This window comes from Pseudorca crassidens, chromosome 2 (assembly GCF_039906515.1).
Source record: "Pseudorca crassidens isolate mPseCra1 chromosome 2, mPseCra1.hap1, whole genome shotgun sequence".
NCBI classification, from domain to species: Eukaryota; Metazoa; Chordata; class Mammalia; order Artiodactyla; family Delphinidae; genus Pseudorca; species Pseudorca crassidens.
The window spans coordinates 133,000,255-133,007,994 of NC_090297.1; positions in this window are offsets into that span (position 1 = coordinate 133,000,255).

Consider the following 7,740-nt stretch of genomic DNA (forward strand, 5'->3'; position numbering starts at 1 on the left):
TTAGTACTTAATAGATATGTGACCTTGAGAAAATTACTAAGCCTCTCTAAGCCTCAATTTCCTCCTACATAATGAGAATAAAAGCAACACAAAGCTCATGGGGTTCATTTGAGGATGAAATTAGATAACGTATGTAAGGTGCTTAGCACGGTGCCAGGCATTTAGTAAATACTTTAAAAGCTACATGCTGCTGCTGCTTGTTATTTGGTACCTGGGTCTCTGTCATTAGAAACATCTCGGGTTACTCCCCAATCTGAGTGGTATTGCCTCTCCCTATAAGCACAGCGGGCAGTAGTCACGAATTTTTTAAACTTCATTTAGATGTTATTCACATCCATTCACCCATTTAAAGTGTACAATTCAATGGTTTTTAGTATATTCACAGAGTTGTACAACCATCATCACAATCAATTTTAAAGCCAGTTTAGAATTTAGAAACAAGCAGAATCAATTCCAGGGGATTTTTTCATCACCCAAAAATGAAACTCTGGGACCATCATCAGTCACTCTCCATTTCCCCCAAGCTCTCTCCCCACAGCCCCTGGCAACCACAAATCTATTTTCTCTACATTCAGGACATTTTGTATAAACAGAATTACACAATATGTGTTCCTTTGTGACTGACTTATTTTACTTAACATAATGTTTTCAAGGTTCATCCAGGCTCAGCATGTATCAATACTTCATTTCTCTTTACGGCCAAATAGATTCCATTATACGGATGGACCACATTTTATTTACCCATTCATTAGCCGATGGCTATTTGGGTTGTTTCTATTTTCTGGCTATTATGAATAATGCTGCTATGAACATTGTTATACAAGTTTTTGTGTGGACATAACATTTTCACTTCTCTTAGGTGCATACTTAAGAATGGAATCGCTGAGTCATATGGTAACTTTATGTTTAACCTTTTGAGGAACTGCCAGACTGTTTTCTAAAGTAAATAGCCACTAATCTTGCACTTGCTTCTAGGTGACCTGAAATAAGTCACTTAACCTCACTAAGCTTGAATTTCCTTATCTGCAAAATGGGGATATTACAGTATCTCCTGGAGGAGATATTGTAAGTACGGGGCCATCATTGCTTGATACCCAGTAGGTGCTTAGCAAAGGGCAGGTACTCTGTTGTCCCTGGCAAATGGCTCCCTGCCTGTTCCTCCCTCTCCAGGTTGGATTCAAAATGTAAAGCTTGTGCCACGGAAGGTTTGAAGGCAGCCTAATGAAGGTGTTAGGTAGAGAAAATCAGAATACAAAGTCATACCACCTCTCTGGATCATGTCCCCGGTCTCTAAAACAAAGAACAAATAAACAGACAACTAACTCTCAATCCAAGTGTGTGTATGTTCTCTTTGTTTCTATAAACTGGACTTTTGCCCAGAAACCACAACAAACAAAGAAGAAATCAATAATCCAAGTTTTATATGCTAATGTAATTTGGTGAAAAATGTACTACAGTGAGCTCGGTTAGAACAACATTCGCTAGATTGCTAGAGTTTCTTACAGGCTACGTCTCCAGAAGGACCTACAAAGACAAGACTCAGCAAAGCCGTTGTCCACGTGGGTCTGAGTGAAGTGGAGAAGTTTGAGTCCTCGGTCCCATCATTGCTGAAGGCTTGATTAGCATTTCTGTTTCCTGCAGAGAAGACTGACAGTCCATCAGTCCCAAATAACAATAATATAGCTCTGCAAAAAGAAACTTCTGCTCTTAGGGGAGTTATTGTTATTCAGGGTAAAAAATAGCCCTTGGGCAGATTCATTCCACTGCAGAAGTTGGTTTCAGAGTTACTTTGCAAAACCTTGGGGGGGAGGAAAAAGAAAAAGGAAACCAGAAAAAGCTGTGCATGCAATATTTCACATTGTGAGTAGATTTGCTTTGGGGACAACAGGCAGGCTGTTTGGAGAGACCTTTCCCAGCATATGAGAAAGTAGAAGGATTTCTATCTTTAGCTGCAAAGATAGTAAGAGGACAAGCGAGGCTGCCGCATTGTTGCCGGGTCCTGGTGGTGGTGAGGGTCACACACAGGATGAAGCCACCATCCCAGGCTTTCTTCCACTGGCTCCGGCTTCTGGCTCCCTCTGCAGTAATACTAATTATGGGGTAAGAAAAACGAATCTTTTCTTTTTCTAAAGACATTAATCAAACCTATCAAAGAAGTACTGAAAAAAAGAAGGAAAGACAAACTTCCAACTAGGGATTGCAATGAAAGATTTAAGAGAAAAAATTATACGGGATTTGCTTACTATTAGCCATGGGAAGACTAAGAGGAAACATGATAACTGAGTAAAAGCCACTTGGGATGTTCCTTATGCATCTTATACACCGAAAAAACCATGTAAACCGAGTATTATAGACTACTTCTAAGCACATACTTGTCACTGAGTAAAAAAATATGCCAGATAAAGACACTGACAGCTCTAAAATATACTACTACTTGTTTTGAGGCTGACTTTTATATGAAGCAGGTGTGGCATAGAGCCCTTCAGTTACTAAAATGACCTCATACAGGAGTCCTGAGAGGCCTGGAGCCCAGCAAACACCACCACAGGGGGGTTGGGGGAGGAGATGGCTCGTCTGATTTTCGAGCCAGAGAGTAAGTACAGTGGGCTTACTGAATGAAACTGGGGTATGGTGGAGGGAGGGGGATGAATTTTTTCCTAAAATATTGCAGCTATGGATCAAAAGAAAATAATGCAAAATTTAGTCTCTACATGTAAAATGCTCTCTGTAGCCTCCGGGGCTTTATTTAGGTTGTTACCTCTGCCCTACCCCAGGCTAGCCTACTACTCATCCTGTGGTCCTTACACAGAGGCCACTTCCTGCAGCCTGCGTTCCCCAGCTCCCAAGGCTAAGTTATGTGACCCCGTGTACTTGTGCAGCTCCCTATAATTACCTCCTCATAGAAACTGCCTGTTTACTTCTCCATCACCCCAGCTACACTGTAAGCTCCTAGAAGAAACAGAAAAGCCACATCTTGTTCACAGGGTATACTCAGGGCCAATACAATGTGTGGCAGGTAAAAGGGCTCAATAATTTCACTGAAGTCTCTAGCTGAGTGGAAGAAAGGGAGCACCTGAACCCAGGAGTGAGGCAAACAGCCCACCAGCCAAGGTAAATCAAGTCGAGTACTGGGGAGAGAGGAGCCCCAGAGGGATAGTTCTGGAGAAAAACATTCAAGGACAAGATTTTTTCCCCTTGCCAATTAGTGCCCATTGGATCTTCCTTTTCAAAATCTGTGGCTTCTTCTTACTGTGTCTTAGAGCAAAGAAGCATCTTGACTGTTACATTTAAAACCTCAAAAGCCCTTTGCAATTGTATTGTTATTAAATGTGGAGCATAGGTCCTGAATACAGATTAGTAGAACAAAGGTAGATGGACCTGAGTTCAAATCCTGACTTTGCTACCAACTAGCAAAGAGGTTAATCACTTAATCTCTCTATGCTTCAGGTTTCTTATCTGCAAAATAGTGATAATAGCTATGTTGCAGAATTGTGATGATTAGATTAAGTAATGAAAGGCATGTATTTGGCACTGTATTGAGTGATATTTGCTAGTGATGGATGTGTGTGACAATGTGTTTCAGCAACATTTAAAGGTATGATTCCCAAATGTTTACTAAATTTGTCCATGTTATGTCAAGCACTATAAAAATACACAAGCTATATTTCCGACCTTCAGGGAGGTCACAGTGTTCTGAATTCAACAGACCCAGGACTGGCTGCAGCACAGACAGGTTAAGACACATGCCCAAGGCTCCCTTGTGGCAGAAGCGGGAAAAAAATACAGGCCTGGTAATACCCAGCTCTTTCCAATAGCTCACATTCCATGAAGAGGGGGGGAAAGCACATTTCTTTACTGCTGTGCCACCCCACATGCAAGATAAGTAAACGAAAAAGTAATACTATAGTCATCAGATGGTGCTTAAGTCCGTTCAGGCTGCCATAACAAAATACCATAGACTGGGCAGCTTGTAAACAACAGAAATTTATTTCTCACAGTTCTGAAAGCTGGGCAGTCCAAGATTAAGTTGCCAACAGATTCAGTATCTGGTGAGGGCCCACTTTCTGGTTCATAGACGGCTGTCTTTTGGCTATGTCCCCATGTGGCAGAGAGATGAGGGATCACTCTGGGGTCTCTTGTAAAGGAGCATTAATCACATTCATGAGGGCTCCACCTTCATGACCTAATCACCCCCCTAAGGCCCCGCCTCCAAATACCATCACCTTGGGGGTTAGGATTTCAACCTATAGATATTGAGGAGACAAAAATATTCAATTCACAGCAGATGGTAAATAGGGTGCTTCCTAGTAAGCATGCATTGAGCATTTTTACCAAAAAGATAAAAAATAAGTTCAAGAATTGTATTTAACCGTGTTGCTCCATGGGTCACCCAGAGCTGAAAGTCTGGACCAATGAAGGCCAAGGAGCTATTTTTTAGCAGTAGAAGGAAATGCAGATAGGCTTCCATTTTTCTAAAAATTAATTAATTTATTTATTTTTGGCTGTGTGGGGTCTTCGTTTCTGTGCGAGGGCTTTCTCTAGTTGTGGCACGCGGGGGCCACCCTTCATTGCGGTGCGTGGGCTTCTCACTATCGTGGCCTCTCTTGTTGCGGAGCACAGGCTCCAGATGCGCAGGCTCAGTAGTTGTGGTGCACGGGCTTAGTTTCTCCGCGGCATGTGGGATCTTCCCAGACAAGGGCTCGAAGCTGTGTCCCCTGCATTGGCAGGCAGATTTTCAACCACTGCGCCACCAGGGAAGCCACTAGGCTTCCTTTTTTTTTCCCCCTTTATCGCAATGACTCTTCTTGGGAAAAAAAAAAAAAAAAACTACCTGTTGCAAAAACTCTTCCACACTCTGACAGGGAAAACATTATGTGTGAAAGGAACAAAATTACTTATTAACATTCCCTCCCTATTCAACCTGCCACCCACTCAAAAGACTGATCCTGATAACCACAGGGTCCTCTGTTGAATGGTTAGAGCCGGGGTGCTCAGATATGGGTTTGGGGGGAATAAATTACTCTTCATAAGAAAGGAAGAACTATTGAGAGGGGTCTTGAGGAAAGTTCCCAGCCCACGATCCTCTTCATAAATACAGAGTGTCTACTTATTCTTAGGCATTGGGTCGATGGTGCTCCTTCCCTACAGGTCACAATATTCTAGGTGTCATTGATGTGTTTTGGTTTTTAAATGAGGAAGCATGCTGGGGGGGTGGGGTGAAACCACCACCTGTAAAGGCAATGGGGGAAATTAGTTTTTAGGGTGACAGAAGGCTTAGCGCAAAGCTCAGCAGAAATGGGAAAGGAGACTGATATGTTTTGATGAAGAATGGGGAGAATGCAGTGAAGTCAGGAAGGCCAGGCATCTGGGGAGCTGTATAAGGGCAGGAAGATGAGCTGAGAAAGGGCCCAGAAGAGGAAGAAGGGAGTTTTCTGGAGAGATAATAGGGCAGGCAGGTCTGGGCCTCCATCAGAATTTTACCAAAGGCAAAATGTGGGTGAGAAAGAGCCTGACCAGAATCAGAGGACATGAGCTTTCATCCTTGCTTGATTCCATGCTTGCTGTTGGACCTTAGTTGGAAAAGTCACCAAACCTCCTAGAGTTCCGTCATTTTCTCACCTGCAAAATGGGTAATATTTGCTTCATAGCAATGATGAGTTAATATCACTGAAAGTGGCTTGAACACCATGCAGGGACCTTGGGAGCATGGCCTGGCATGACGCTTCCCAGTTTTCTCTCAACCACCATCTCCACTTTATCTGAGGCCCCACCCTCTTCAGGGGACATGATCTATATCTCAGGCTTTGTTTGCTCATGGTCCCATTATTTCATCTCTGTATTTAGAATCCTTTCAGAATTTGTATTTGAACACATTTATTGCCTTTCCTAGCTAAGAGAGATGCTGGGTAGAGAGGAGACCTGGCACTCACACTGCAGAACTAATTGTCAAGTAACCCTTGTTCTAGCCCTGGTTTTGTGAAGTCATGGTCTCCTTTTGATTGAGTTTCCTTAACCTTAAATGAGAGGGTTGGAACTGAGAATCTTTAAGGTCGCTTCAGTCTCCAAAGTTCAATGGTCCCTTGGAAGACCCCTCCTGAGGCAGTCCTGCCAGCCCAGTGTTCCAGTACTTTCTATTGCCCAATTAGCAGCATTTATCCAACTTTTTTGTTAGGTATGTGCTTCTATTCCAGGCATTCTGAACCAATTCTGCAAATCAGACTTCTTGGAAGACTCAAACGCTTTAACCATCTTCAAACAAATGACATCAAACATGCCATTTTCCCTTCATCCACCAACTTTGTACTTTTATCCATTAAAAAAAAAAAGGTACTGCGTCCATCTGGCATGATTTGCCTTGAATAAAAGCCCATCTGCTTGTTATTTCTAATTTTATTGTCCTCTAGAATGTTTACAGAAGTTTCTTTCAATATTTATTGTGCTGTGTTTCTAATTACTGACCCAGACCATCCTCTCAGACTTGGTTCCATGCTAGGATGGTAGGTGCCTTTGTCCTTTTCATCTCCACAGTTCTTTACTCTGGAGGCATAATGTGGCCCTCGGCCATCATTACACCACCCTGGTGTAACGCTGCAGAGGCGGATTCTGACAATCAGGCCCTGGGGCTTGCAAGGCCGCCTCTGATGAATTTTTGCCTGCCTCAACACCATTACTGTCAGAGGAAGGATGGAGATAATTACCTGGTTTATTATCCTGAGGCTGGCTTCATCCAGCCATGATCACTAGAAGCAGAAATCTCACCTCTGTCTTCAGGAGTCCTGAAGAGATGGGTAAAAGATTTGTATTTCCCAAATGACAATGGCTCTGAAAGGCAAGGATGGTCTCTGCAATGGAAGCATTTCCAACCAGAGCCTTTTCAAAATACTCTTAAAGCTCCAAAATGCTAAAACTGTTTAAAATTTATCTTTTTCTCCCCAATGAGCTCCCATTTCTGATTTCCCCAGTTCATTCTCATCTCATGGCACTACCACTCCCCACAATCCAGCAAGTGCTGTTACTCCTTCTTTGCAGCATCGTAATGCCTCCCACCTCTGTCCCTGACTTCCCATTCCCACTCCATTGTCTAATTTCAGCCCCATATCCCACCGTCTCCATTCCTACAGGACCTGCTATCTCTCAGTCTCTCCCCCACCCAACACACCATGCACCTGACTCCAGAATAATCCACATAAAATGTTGATTTTATCACTCTCCAACTCAACAATACGCTATGAGTGCCCTTTGCCTTCAGTATTCCATGCAGTCGAGCCTAACAGCCCCCAGCCAGCTGGCTGTGCATCCCACTGCTGCCCCATGAATCTAGCCTCACAGGGTGTGCTGGGCTCTGCACACTCAGCTTTTGCTCATACACTGACTTCCCAGGCATGTGAAAAAGTCAAAAAAGGACAAAGACAAAAACTGAGGTGAATTCTGACTGTAGACACCTAGGGATTAAAAAAGAATTTGACAGTGCTTTTTATGGGGCATGTCATGAGACTCCCAGTTCTGATACTGCCCCAGATCCAGGGAAAATATTCCAGCTGCATAGACAGGCCACAACTCTCCTTCCATGATCCAGGAGGAAGTTCTGGAATGTAAGAGAGTTGGGGGTGGGGAGAGAAAGAAAGAAGGAATGAAGGAAAGAAAGAGAGAAAAAAAAGGAAGGAAGAAAGAAAGAAAGGAAGAGGAAAAGAAAAGAATAGAAAAAGAGAATGAAAGAAAAGAATGCAGGCATTATATAAG